Genomic DNA, 13,415 nt, shown 5'->3' with positions numbered 1-13,415 from the left:
AAACATATTATACTTGTCTCAGAACAAGCAAGTCGGCAAAAATGGACAAACACATTTCCCATCAAATCCATAGTGCCTCCAATTCATATTCATTCTAGGTTGAAAGCTGAAAAACTGGTTATGATTCTGAGTAAGATATAAGTAAGTAAGATATAAGACATATAAGACATTCTGAGTAAGATATAAGACATATTTACACTAATCTAAAAATGTATAATCTCCAGAATCAAGGAAACATACTAAGATGCTAAATCTTATCTTATATTTAAAAAGAAAAGCACTACAGGTAATCCTCAATTTATGACCGCAATTGAGCTCAAAATTTATGTTGCAAAGTGAAATATTTGTTGTGAATTTTGCCCCATTTTTTGATCTTTCTTGCCACCGTTGTTAAGTGAATCATTGCAGTTCTTCATATTGTTATTAAGTGAATCTGGCTTTCCCATTGATTTTGCCCATCAGAAGATCACAAAAGCTGATCACATGAACCCTGGCCACTGCAACTGTCATAAATATGAACCAGTTGCCAAGCATCTGGATTTTGATCATGTAATCAAAGGGATGCTGCAAATGTCATGTGAAAAATGGTCATGTCACTTTTTTCAGTGCTGTTGTAACTTTGAATGGTCACTAAATGAACTGTTCTAAGTCGAGGACTACTTGTATTTTTACAGTACTCTCCATCCAACCTTTTGTGTTTTCCTTTAAAATAATAAGATTTAAATTACAATATGCTTTCCAGTCTACCCTAGCAGATTTAGAAATTGTGTGAAAGAATTGTACTGAATAGCAACATCCATCCTTTTAATAATATCTCACCTGCTAGGTACAATTGTGGTGACACTGGATCAAATTTGTATTCCAAGCAATTTAGATTTTCCACAAAGAAACTGCAAATACTCACAATTTCACTTTTAGTAGATGTCAAATGATACCAAAGATTATCCAGACCACAGAAATCAAATTGTCACCTGTATCTTTACAGCTCTGGCAAAATAATGATCCTCTAAACCATTAGCAATGGAAATCTGTTAATCATTTTGTTGATGAAGTATATTCCATTTGTCATAGTCCACAAGCTAATAGTTTGAACCAAATTTGAAGCATAGACTTAAAATATTTAATGGATTAAAAGAGCACAAAACAATTAGAGGCAAAGATTAATGAAATATTTTCTGATTAATTTCAACAGCTCTTCAAATATATATGAGCTAAAAATAAAAGACAAAGACTTTAGGTATTTATACAATATAACAGAATATGACTAAAATGAAATATATATTCTGATTTAAAATACGATTATCTGGGATTACATATACAGAAAAGCACCAAATGTGACTTCAAAATGTCCAGGCACACATATGTTATTTTTATCTTGTATTACAACTGCCTCCCCGTACATACTACCTCCTCAGTCTTCAAAACTAAATAGGTTCATTTGAGAAACAACATAAGTACTTCTAATCTCAACGTCCCAGTAACAAGAATTACAGCATGTAATCATACTTCCCACATTATCTTAGCCACTCAGTTTCTTATTTCAGCATCCCTCATAATTAGCTACAAAAAAACTAAGCAGGGTAAGAATAGGATTCAATTATAAAGGTGCAAGGTAACATTAAAGAGTTTACATTTGCACACCTGGACTGTGGGACATTAATTCACTGGAAACAGCAGCTCGCACACTTCAACTGACAAGTGAAAGGATAATTCAGACTTTCACTTTAGAATGCTCACATTTCTTGCAATCAAAAACAATGCTTATACCAATGAAAGTAATTTCTTCTTTTTTCATTTGCTGCCCAAACTGGTAATCTGATATGAAACTTGCAATGTATACTCTATCATTTAATCAATATTAAATGTAATGTCTTCCATAAGCAGCAACAAGCCAACAAACAGAAAGCAGTCAGGTGTCAGCTGAGGCCAAGTTGAAAATAAAAGTGAGCTAATATGCTCTTTTTAGCATTGCTCCTGAATTCCCACCTCCTCACCATAAGCTAACTTTGCTGACAGAACCATATTAGGAAGTCTTTCCATAGTGAACAAAACTTATTTACAAACTCATCACAGACACAACAGATCCATCAGATTATTCCAGAATAAGAAACCAAACACAAATACAAAATCTGAACAATCTTGGATGTTTTTACAAATAAAATAACACTCTATATAACAACTTTTCTAATTCTTCAAATGATGTAGTCTACATAAATACTGTTAACAGAAGCATTGCAGCTATTTTAATATTCCATACTGTTAAAAAATTGCCGCAGTGGAAAACTAAAGCATTTTCATAATCTTGTGAAATTTCAAATTTATTTTAAAAAATTCTATTATGTACCGTATAATATATCCAGTTATTCCTTCAAACAAATATCCAAGGTAATTTGTTTCAAGGAACTAACTCACAACCAAAAGTTTACAATTACCATTTTCCTGATAAAAGCGTGTTCATATATTTTCATCAGAAAAATATTCAGTCTGTTCCTTTGAATCCTTTCTCCAGAGAATATGTATATTAAAAGCAGCTTGCTGAAAGATCCAGAATTAAAAATCTGAACTGCCACATGACAGACTTACAGAGAAAGTGAAAGTATTTGCAGTATTACTTTAAATGAACTATCCAAATTTACATGCTATGTCAGCCAACAGGCACTAGAATTTCAGAATTCTGTGGTTAGTCTTTCCCCTTGTAAGGATTTTAGTAGTGCAACTGGATGTAGCTAATTGGATGTTGATCAGGGTTTGAGTTAACTGAGGTCAGAATATTGTGGCTCAATTTCATTAATAATTGGTGCACTAGCCCAAATCAAATGAAACCTGCACTGCCATGCCTTCCAACTGCTGAGGATAAAACGAAAATGCAAACCAATTCTTAAGTCATCTTCTTCAGGGGAATGCATCTCCACCCAGAGTAACTACTAGGATTGATGTTATTGAGAGTTACTACCACTGTCCTATCTTGATAGGATCTGAACATGTTTTGCCCCATCCAAATGTATAAACCCTCTAGATGCTGGTTCAGCATCTTCAGTTTAGTGCACAACAGTAAGGTATCAAATATTAGCAGTATATTACAATGACTTGCTCTTAAGCAAATAAATTTCTTTTTTCTGGTTTCATGAAGTTAGGAAACAGCATGGGGGAAAACAAAGAGACCTATATGACTCCTTATTGGAACTCCCATGCAGTCAAGCTCTTTCTTCCATAACACCTGACTGGAATTACACACTTAAGTAAGAGGGAACCATTGCAAAAGTATGTCCTCTACTCCCAAAGCTTATAGGCAATTTAAAAAAACACCACAGTTGATAGTATTTGTATAGCATGGTAAGAGGGAATGATCCTGGGAAGTAAGAAAAAGAGTTGCAGATTAGACAATGGTCAGATAAGAGGCAGATGAGCCCACAGAAGGAATGGGGATGTGGCAAATATTTCAGAAGGGACCTTCCTTAATTTCTTAAATTAAATCTCCCCCAGGGGGAAAGCCTTCTCGGTGGGGGCACCTACCCTCTGGAATGAGCTTCCCCCAGGACTTCGACAACTTCCTGACCTCCGGACCTTTCGCCGCGAGCTGAAGACATATCTATTCTTCCGAGCAGGACTGGATAGGGTTTTTAAACATGGATTTTATTGGGGTTTATTTTATATTTTTATATTTTGTATTGTATTGTATTTTAAATTTAGGCCATATTGAATAAGTTTTTTAAATAGTGTTTTTATTGTAATATATTGTATTATTTTATCTGCCTGTTCACCGCCCTGAGTCCTTCGGGAGAAGGGCGGTATAAAAATTAAATTATTATTATTATTATTATTATTATTATTATTATTATTATTATTATTATTATTATTATTATTATTATTATTATTATTATTATTATTAAATTGCAAAAGCAAGAGGGATGGGAGAGACATGCTTTCAGACTTGCAACATTCTTTTAATACAATAAAGATAGAACTAGTATTCTGAAGCTGGGACCCAATCACCTTGTCTAAAATGGGAAGGTTGGAGACTTTGTGAACATTGTCCAAGGAGAATCTTGATAAGGGGGCATATCACCACCTCTTTCAGAGAGGGACTGCTTTCTTTCTCAGAGAGGCATTTACCACCACTCACTCTCTAGCAACCTTGATCAACCAGGAAATGCAAGAATCTCACAACTGCTATGGTTGCAGTATCCCAGGATCCTTATGATTGCCTTCTGTGACCTTTACTTCCAACTTCCAACAAGCAAATTCAATGGGGAAGCCGGCAAAATTGTAAATAGTAATCATATGATACAGGATGTTAATTCTTTTCCCCGTACTAATCGTAATTCCCATGGCATTCATGGAATATGCAGTATGAAAGCAAATAAGCAAATAAGCAAATGAAGAACGACAGTTTCTAAAATGTTAAAGTGCTTCCAAAGTTTTTGTGTAGCAGGAAAACATTAAATGAAAGGAGGTAACCGTTAATGAGCTATTTTGATCCAGTAAAAGTATCCTGTTTGCAAACTTTAGACTATGGAACAAGTACTCATAACAGTTTCCTGTTTTCATTCATTCTATGTGCTACAAAACAACACTGTATCATTAAAAGCTGTACTTAAGTTTGTCTATGTGATTTTGGAAAAATTAAGACTCAATATTAGACACATACAATGTATGTTTAAAGCATAAATATTTCATGGCAATAAAGAACTCCTAGTAGAAAATATTGCCACAATTGTTTTTTTCAATCTTATACACAAAAGAACAGAACCAGAGAGAATTAGCATTAGCTAATGATACACAACCATATAGCAAGTTTATCAAATCTAATTGTTTTTAAAAAATCAAACACAACGTTTTTGATTACAACAAATAGTAATTATTCCTAAATTGTGGAAGATATCAATGCATCAATGACTGATGGGGTTTGTTTGTTTGTTTGTTTTTTTGGTACAATTTTAAATGTCTGCCCTTCCCTCATTTGTATAGAGAATCTATTTTAAAATGCCCTGTACTTCTTTCCACATAAAAGCAGTAGCAAAAGATGCAAAAAAACTGAAAGTATATTAAAAACTATTACTTAACGATTGGTCAAATGGAATTTTTTCAGACTGGAAAAATAGGAATATTTTATAGAAAGTTTTCTGATCTCACCGATCAACTACAATACATTGCATATTCAGGGAAGCCTGCAATCAAAACACAACAAGAACTCCTTATTACAATTATTTCCTAGCAACATATTGAGGTAGTGGAAGCAAAAGAACAAATATAAATGCCCTAAATTATTTTCAATTTATTAAGTTCCTAACAGTCAAAACTGTAAGAAATGTTAAAAAAACAGGAAGAGCTATATAATTTTTGCCTTTAACCACAGGAACATATTAGTCAGTATGATAACCTTGAAAGATGCACTTTGTGTATCAGAGACACTGTCAAGATTTCTATTACAATAAGGAAGTCTCATATATTCTGTGTCTAAATTAGCAATGTCTCAATAAGAATGGAATACTAATAGAGACATATATGATGGTCATTTCAAATATTTTACAAGCAGCCTTTTTTTAAAATGCATGGAGCCAGCTTATAGTCACAATAAAATAGCAGTTCAAGCTATTTTATTCATTTTATTTGTATTAAAATAAACAGACACGTTTATTTTACCTACTTATTTATAAAATTTTGAAACTGCTCTCTACAGCCTCCAGAGCAGGGGTGAAATCCAGCAGGTTCTGACGAATCGGTAGTGGAAATTTTGAGTAGTATGAAAAACCAGCAAATACTACCTCTGGCTGGTCCCAGAGTGGTGTGGGAATGGAGATTTTGCAATATCCTTCTCCCAGGAGTGGGGAAGGAATGGAGATTTTGCAATATCCTTCCCCTGGCATGACCACCAAGCCATACCACACCCATCAAGCCACTCCCACAGAACCAAAAATGGATTTCATCATTGCTCCAGAGGGAGGCTACATGGAGATCTCCCTCAATTTTGTCGATAGAACAACTTTATTGTACAGGCTTCACTGAGAAGGTGAACTTGAATCTGGGTCTTTCAAGTTGTAATTCAACAACTTAACTGTAATACAACATTGACTATTCAAAAACTTATGTCCAATCCCAAGGAAGAAAACATATTGTGTTTAAAGTATTCCTACATATGTCAAACACATGTGGCCTAAATCACATTTTTGCCTTTTCAATTTTTAACTCTGTACTGCCTTATAAAATAAACATAAAATATTATCCACTCAAAGCTAAAAACCAATCTGATTTTGTCCAAATCATCAAAACTGATATATCAACTCTCTCCACAACCATTTGATTTAAGACTACAATTTGTTATGCGGGGTTTTTTTTTCCAAATCAAAAATTTCCCCCCATAGTTGAATTATACTTTTTGTGCTTTTCAAAAAGACAGAATAACGACTCAGCAACTATGATGCTTTGCTCCAGTTTACTGTAGTAGTGGATAAAATAACAAGGACTTAGTTTCAGATATTAACACTTGAATATGAAGTCTGAAAACTACTTTTTCTTCAGGTTGGAAAAGGAAGTCGAGAAGGAAAACAGTCTTAAACAATGTTTGATTAGCCTATGTTACTGAACTCAAATCATTCACACCCTACAATACTTCACCATTTATGACTTTCAAGGTTCAGGCAGTGAAAAAAGCAATTGCTTTTGCCAGAAAGCAGATATTCTGCCTTATTGATATTTTATTAAACTTGTATTGCATATTTTCACCAGGAATAGGCATAGAATAAATAAAAATAACATTAGAATTTTAACTTTTCAGAAGTTTAGTTCAACACTTCATTGGGTCTTACTCATATTTTCATTTACTTCTTGCTCTAATTCTGGTATATTTAATTAGTAGACAAAGTATCATTAGCACATAGCTTCAGGACTAAAGCAGCAAAATGTAGCTACTATCCTTCAAGTCAGCATTAATAATCTTGCCAATGTATAATTAAACTTTACAGGCTGAAAACCTGCATTTAAACAAAAAAATAAATCCTCCTTAGTTAAAAATATAGGGTTGGAGTATCCAATCCAAATATCCATTACAGAAGAGGAGAAAGGTGATTTTTGCTTATTTCCCCTTCTGAGGATCAGTCCCAAGAAACTGTGGGACACTTTAGGATGAGAGTCAAGGGAGTCAGATAAAGATGAAATAGACTGAAATAATAGCACCACTCATTTCCTCCAGTGGAAATCCTAGTGATAAACCCCTTCATGATGGAATGCTATAAATTTACAATAGTGCTATAAAGCTTCTCTCTCTAAAAGAATTTTGAACTTTGAATTACAATGATAGAAAGGATCCTGCCAAGCACAGCCTTGTTACACAAGTTGCAGATTTACAGGAAGACCAAAAAAAAAGCATAAGGAAGCAACTTGGCAAGATTTCTGAGTTACTGAGAAATTCAACAACTATTTCCACATTTTGCTTTTTCCCAGTTATGACCAATATTTGATGCAATATTGTTATTCAGAAAGCCCCAAATAAACATTTCCCAAAAAAAGAAAATTTAAAGCCTATTAAAGAACTTTTCTGTAGAAGTTCTCCCACTCCCAAATTCCATATGTTCAGTCAAAAATTTTCTCCCAACTCTGGAATTGACAGTGGGATATAGTTGTGCTGCACAAGAAACATAATAAGAGGAAGGATCCGGAGTTTGTTTCCATCTTCACCATTAAGAATGTGGCAAAGACCAAAAGTTATTAAATTGACAGTATATGTTCTTCATAACTATCAATTATGAGCCTACAATACAAATCAGTGTCCATTTTGCTTTACCTGCTCAACGATCAAGTTTACAACTTAAGATGCCCTAAATTTGCAGTAATCATGTTTAAAACCCATTTGCACTAAACCTATATTAAATAACCATTTTGATTGAATCACAAAGTTTTGAAATTATTGCTTTTTTTAAAACTTCGAATGTGTCACTAATTTCTGTACTGAAAAAGTAAGAAGTAAGAGTGCTCTTGCTAACAGGACATGATGCATATATGCTAGCTAATCTTTCAACTCAAATAAATCCTCAGAGATATGCAAATACAGAAAATCCCAGGCGCCCATTTAGTCTTTGACCTAAACTGATTTGGTTAAATATCTAAATCATGTAGAAACTTTAACAGGATATTGTAAATTCAATACAAAAATAGCATGAATATATTCATATTAATATATTATGTTAAATTTATACCATAGGAATACCATAGATATACATTTACCTACATAGACCAAAACTATTTTTAGAAGTGACTTGATAGGCCACAATACAGAAATATATTTTGAAAAAATCAAATAATGAGAATGTAAACCACTACGAAAGAAATCAACATACTACAACTAATAAAACTATTGGGAATTAAACATCAACTTCTAGGCCTTAATCTTACTTCTTTCCCATATATTAAAGTAGAATAATTACAAGGAATAAATTAAAGCAATGAGATGTAGAGTAATACTGTAAGATTAATGATCAATATAACACTATAAATGATAATAGTACTGTTTAGAACAAAAAGTACAATAGCTTACAATAAAATATTCAAAAGTATCCAAGAGATATCACCATTTGATAACATCAGGTTTTCACTTGCGTGTTTTGAAAATATGGATGAAAAACAGGATTTTCAATGTGAAGTCTGAATAAGCAATGCAACCTTTATACATATTTATATAAAAGTCTGACTCAGAATTGCAATTTAAGCAAATTAGAGTATATTCTATCTCTACAGGTTGACATTCATATCAAACAAGATCAGCATCGGATCTACTGTTTGTTTTCGTTTCAGTAACCAATTACCTGATACAATTAGCAAGTCTTACATAAAGCTTCTCAGAAAAGGCTGTTATGGAAATTGATTTCTTCCTAGCTTTATTAACCCAATAACTGACTTACTTTCCCCTCCCCCACTTACACCTTTTTTTACCTTTTCCGGCTTAGTACAAAACCGAAACTGCATGTGAATTACCTTTAGAATTTCATTTTTAAATGCCCAGATTTTTTTTGCAGCCTAATAAAACAAAGACGTTATCCGGAAATGTTCTCTTTAAAAATAACAAATGAAGCCACAGGAAGCCCACATTTACTAAAACATCACCCAAGCAAGCTGCAGATTGAGACACAAAGAAACCGAAAAGCATTCCACTTCCCACCCCACCCTCTCTACGAGTATATTCCATATAATACTTGTTCTGTTAAGTCAGCCAGCCTGCCTAAGATTTTCCCCTTTAGCCACAGCAAAGCAGAACAGCTACAAGAGCGTTAATTCATCTCCCGTTTCAGAATCTCCGTGGTTGACGTAGACCGTCCTCCAGGAAGTGCTCCAAATCTGGCTCTTCCACACAGAGCTTCGTCCAGACAAGTTTCGTTTCCAAGTTTTCCCAGGCAAGGGGATTTCTACCACCCCGGCCTCCCTTTAAAAGGGGAAGAGAACTGCGGCCCGTTTTTCCACTGCGGACAACCCACCCACCCCCCACCGCTGGCAGGGATTCACAGATGTTGACCTTCACCTCGACTCTCCAATCCACCCTTGACCTTTGCAAGCCATCCTCCGCTGCATCTGCTTGAAAGGGAAAGCCCTCCAGCAGTCTCGCCCTTCCCAGGCTCTGGGAAGCAGGTGCGAGCGCCTGGCAAGGGAACAGCCGAGCAACTCTTGACTGTGGCGCCCAACAGCCGCCTTCCGCGCTGTCTGTCTAACAGCCGTTCGGGTAACAAAGAGCCAGGAACCGAAGTGGGGGGGAGGGAGGGAGAGAGAGAGGGAGGCGCCTTCAAGACCCTTCCACCCCCGCCGCCGAGACACTCCTCCTGCTCCTCCTCCTCCTCCTTACAAGCCAGTCGCCACCGAGCTACTCACCCAGCGGCCGCGGCAATTGGGCTGGTTCAGAACTGGGCAGCTGCTTCCCCACTTCTACGGAGCCGGGATCCCGGGTTACTGCAAGGCCTGCGTGCCCTTGGGTGCCTGGCGCTGAGAACGGCGGGAGCGGGGGAGGGGATCGGAGCCGTCTCCTCCTGCCGCAGGGGCTCGCGGCGGCCACTGCAACCAACATTCACGGCGAGGAGAGACACCCACCCACCCCCCGCGCGCGCCGAAGGGGAGGCCCGGCCACGGAGCGTCCCGCGTTCACCCGAAACCTCCCCCCCGCCCCCGACGCGCGAGAAGGCGCCGCTTCCTTCGCCGGTCGCTCGCGCCGCTGTTGCCGCCGCCGCCGCCTGCTTTGCCCTCCTACTCCCTTCAACTCTGCTGCTCCGGCTTCTCCGCTGCCAGAAGCAACAGCCTGGCTCCCCGAGGTGGCTCCGCCCACTCTGTAGCGCAAGCGGGGCCTCACGCGCCGGGCCTGCCGAGGAGGAGGAGTGAGGGGGGGGAAGGAGGCGGCCCTTAGGCGCGCGCGGGTTTAAAGGGCCGGTGAATGGCGAGCGAAAGGCCGGAGTGAGAGGCTGGAAAGGGGAGGGGCGGGGGAAGCCGTGGCTGAGGCGGGGCCTCGCCAGCTAAGCAGCCAGCGCCTCGCTGCACGTGGACTGCCAGCATTGCTGCACGCTGCCCCCCCCTCCTCCCCCTCCGAGTAGGGATGTCCCCGCCGGGCGCGGAGGGAGCAGGTCTCCTTCACGAATCTGGAGGATAAACCAAAGAAAGCGGCGCGTGTGTTTTCTTTTTCACTCGGCCCGACATGCCCCGTTTTGCATTCCTTTTCCTTTGGGACGTTCTCATAAAACATTCCTCCTCCCTTCTCTCGCTCAGGGTAAGCAAAAGTTGGGGGGTGCCCTTTTCGTGGGGTCTCCATCGACCCAGGAGAGGTGCTTTTCAGTGCAAAACAGCCTGGCACGTAGGAACAAGCTGACAGTCCGAACTTCGTTTTGAAGTCTTCCCGAGAATTTCTCTTACCCTTTTAATCCCAGCCCTGTGGGGTTTTTTTTTCTGTCGCTTCCATTCCGCGAGAAAAATTTCCTTTTGCGAGATAGAAAACTTTCTTTGATGTACAGGACTTTCTCGAGCAGTATTATTATTTTTAACTTGTTGCAGCAAAAGCAAAATTGGATTTCGGCCACTCTAGTTGTAGTCTTTCATCTGCCAGAAATCTGCTTATTTTTCATTGGCCCTATCTCATATTGAATTGTTTTCAAGTAGAAGAGTATAAAACAGAAATTCGGGTTTTGCTCCAAACCCGGAATAAACCCCAGTGCAAGGAGTTCTATTTCTGTTTCTGATTAACAGAAGTTCAGCCCTTTCCAAATTTTGGCTGAGCAAGATAGTGTTAGAGCCCCTCCCAGTGGCATTCACTGCAAGTAATTAGGAAACCAAGGTGATGTGTGTGATGATGTCATGATAGAGAGATGCCTTCATTATATACTTTCTGACAGGTTATGCAAGTTGTTGCATTGCAAGATTATATTAAGCACATTTCGTCATATTGCCCCCTTCCTGTCTCAATAGAGCCCTCTTCTTATCCTTTATCTGCCAAGAAACAGCCATTTGGATGAGAAGGGGACTCTTTAAAATCAGTAGAAATTATTGCCTGTTTTGTTTACTAACTTTGCACTTTTCCAGACAATGAAGGTGAATATGAAATAAATGCTAGAAATTTTCCAAACTCTTCTGTAAAGTGGAAAAAAATGTTTTACTGATGAACATCTATGGAGATTATCAGTCATCCAGGTCATGGTTGTCCCAAAGATGCTTTTTCAAGAGGCAACTGGACTTTCTGGTTTTTCCTTTGAAGATGTTTCGCTTCTCATCCAAGAAGCTTCTTCAACGTGCTCTCAGTTTTAGTGATGAACTATGCTATTTTCTGGGTTTGTTAGCATAGCCAGCCAGCTGTGCTATCCTGTCCTGCTCAAAAGATCACAATAAGACTCACTTCTTACCTGATACTGGTCACAAGCCTGATTGCTTTGGCTACCCTGCATTTTTCCTAAAGAGATAGACTCCGCTCCCCACTGTATCCTTTCCCATATTCTGTCATAATAAAATGTGACTGTGTTCTTTGAGTTAGGATGAGCTTCCTTTCACTGACATCAATGGGAAGGCAATTTCTGGTGTCGTGGGCTCTAGTTATGCTACCATAAGAACATGATCTTTGATTAGAGGGATATAAAATACTGCCCAAAATATGTTCCTCCATGTGACTCTCAAGTTCTGCCCCCAGCAGCTCCACCCTGTTGTTGCCTGTCTCAATTGACAAAATGTTCCACCAGCATATTTCACTAATTGTCATGGTGTCCTATCTCAGCTTCCATCTCATTCCTTCCCCTCCTAAAGTCTTTCAGGCTGCAGATCATGAATAAATCTAAAACTTCAACATACTAGCAAGCAGAGCCTTTTGAGCATGTGATGATTTCAGAATAGAAAATCCTACAACTATTAGGTGTGATTTCAGCCTCCTCAAAAAAAAAAAAAAGACAATGCATCGTAAGATGTGATACAAATCAGAATGCAGAACTATGTTCTGATAAAGTTTTGTTTTTGTAGATGATTTGAAAAAAAATTGAAAACTAGCCATCATTAAGAGAAGCCAGGACCATATTATATCCCTTATTATACAATCCTTGTCTGTCAATATTGAGTGAATACCTACCTTATAAAAGAATTGGTTGGTAACCAAGTTTTTTCTGTAACCACAACCAACCAACAAGCTTATTTTTAGCAGTGTGGTCAAAAGATGCAAATATTTCTTACCTATGTATATTTGCCTAAGATAGTATCTTTAAATGACTTTAATTGCTTAAATGAAGGGTGAGTCCTACCAAGAAAACAAGGGCATTCATTTAAGAAAGCCACATCTGAATGATAATATGGGAGATTTTTTTTCCAACATTTTTTGATGGTTGGTTTTTGTCTCTTTCCTCAATTATAGTTATTATGAGCCAGAAACCCAGTTCAAAACACAGTTCTGAAGAAATGGGGAATTATTGTTAGAACAGTACAAATGAGACATGTGTCATTACAAGCCAATTATACCTTTCAAGGTCAAAAAACGCCTCTCCATTATATTATAGAGTCTGATTTTCTAAATGGGGGGTTGTATTAAGATAGAGCTGTAGTACCAACAGCCACCTTTCAGTAATCCATTCCTTTGACCAAAGAGTAAGACAAATAGATGGGACTGTGAGACATGTATACTACCCAGGAGTGGGGGGGAAATGAACCAACCAATTCAGTAGGCTGTTTGCAATCATATCTCCTTGAGAAGAGCTTAGGTATATAAAGTGATATTTCTTATCTTGGGGAAAGAGACTCAAAACACTCTTAAGAGAATTGGTACTCATTCAACTACACAGAGCAAATTATGTCAATGAAAACCTGCTGTATTATACATATAGTCCTCGATTTAACAACCACAATTGAGCCCAAAATTTCCATTGTTAAGCAAGACAGTTGTTAAATTAGATTTGCCCCATTTTATGACCTTTCTTGTCACAGTT

The 13,415-nt window shown here is 37.8% G+C and overlaps 1 protein-coding gene across 2 annotated transcripts in view; it reads right to left on the bottom strand.

The window, feature by feature from the left end:
• SUSD6 (sushi domain containing 6) overlaps window positions 1-10,239 on the bottom strand; it is a 57,204-nt gene extending 46,965 nt beyond the window's left edge. The window contains exon 1 of one of the 2 annotated variants that reach the window (XM_058161915.1): window positions 9,853-10,239. The gene's annotated coding sequence lies outside the window, so the exon portion shown is untranslated. Of the gene's footprint in view, window positions 1-9,508; window positions 9,710-9,852 lie in introns of those variants that run through there. The other variant, XM_058161916.1, reaches the window with a different exon arrangement.
• Window positions 10,240-13,415: the final 3,176 nt, after the last annotated feature.

This window comes from Ahaetulla prasina, chromosome 1 (genome assembly GCF_028640845.1).
Source record: "Ahaetulla prasina isolate Xishuangbanna chromosome 1, ASM2864084v1, whole genome shotgun sequence".
In the NCBI taxonomy this organism is placed as follows: Eukaryota; Metazoa; Chordata; class Lepidosauria; order Squamata; family Colubridae; genus Ahaetulla; species Ahaetulla prasina.
The sequence above is the reverse complement of the archived record's forward strand: the minus strand, read 5'-3'. Positions and strand labels throughout refer to the sequence as shown.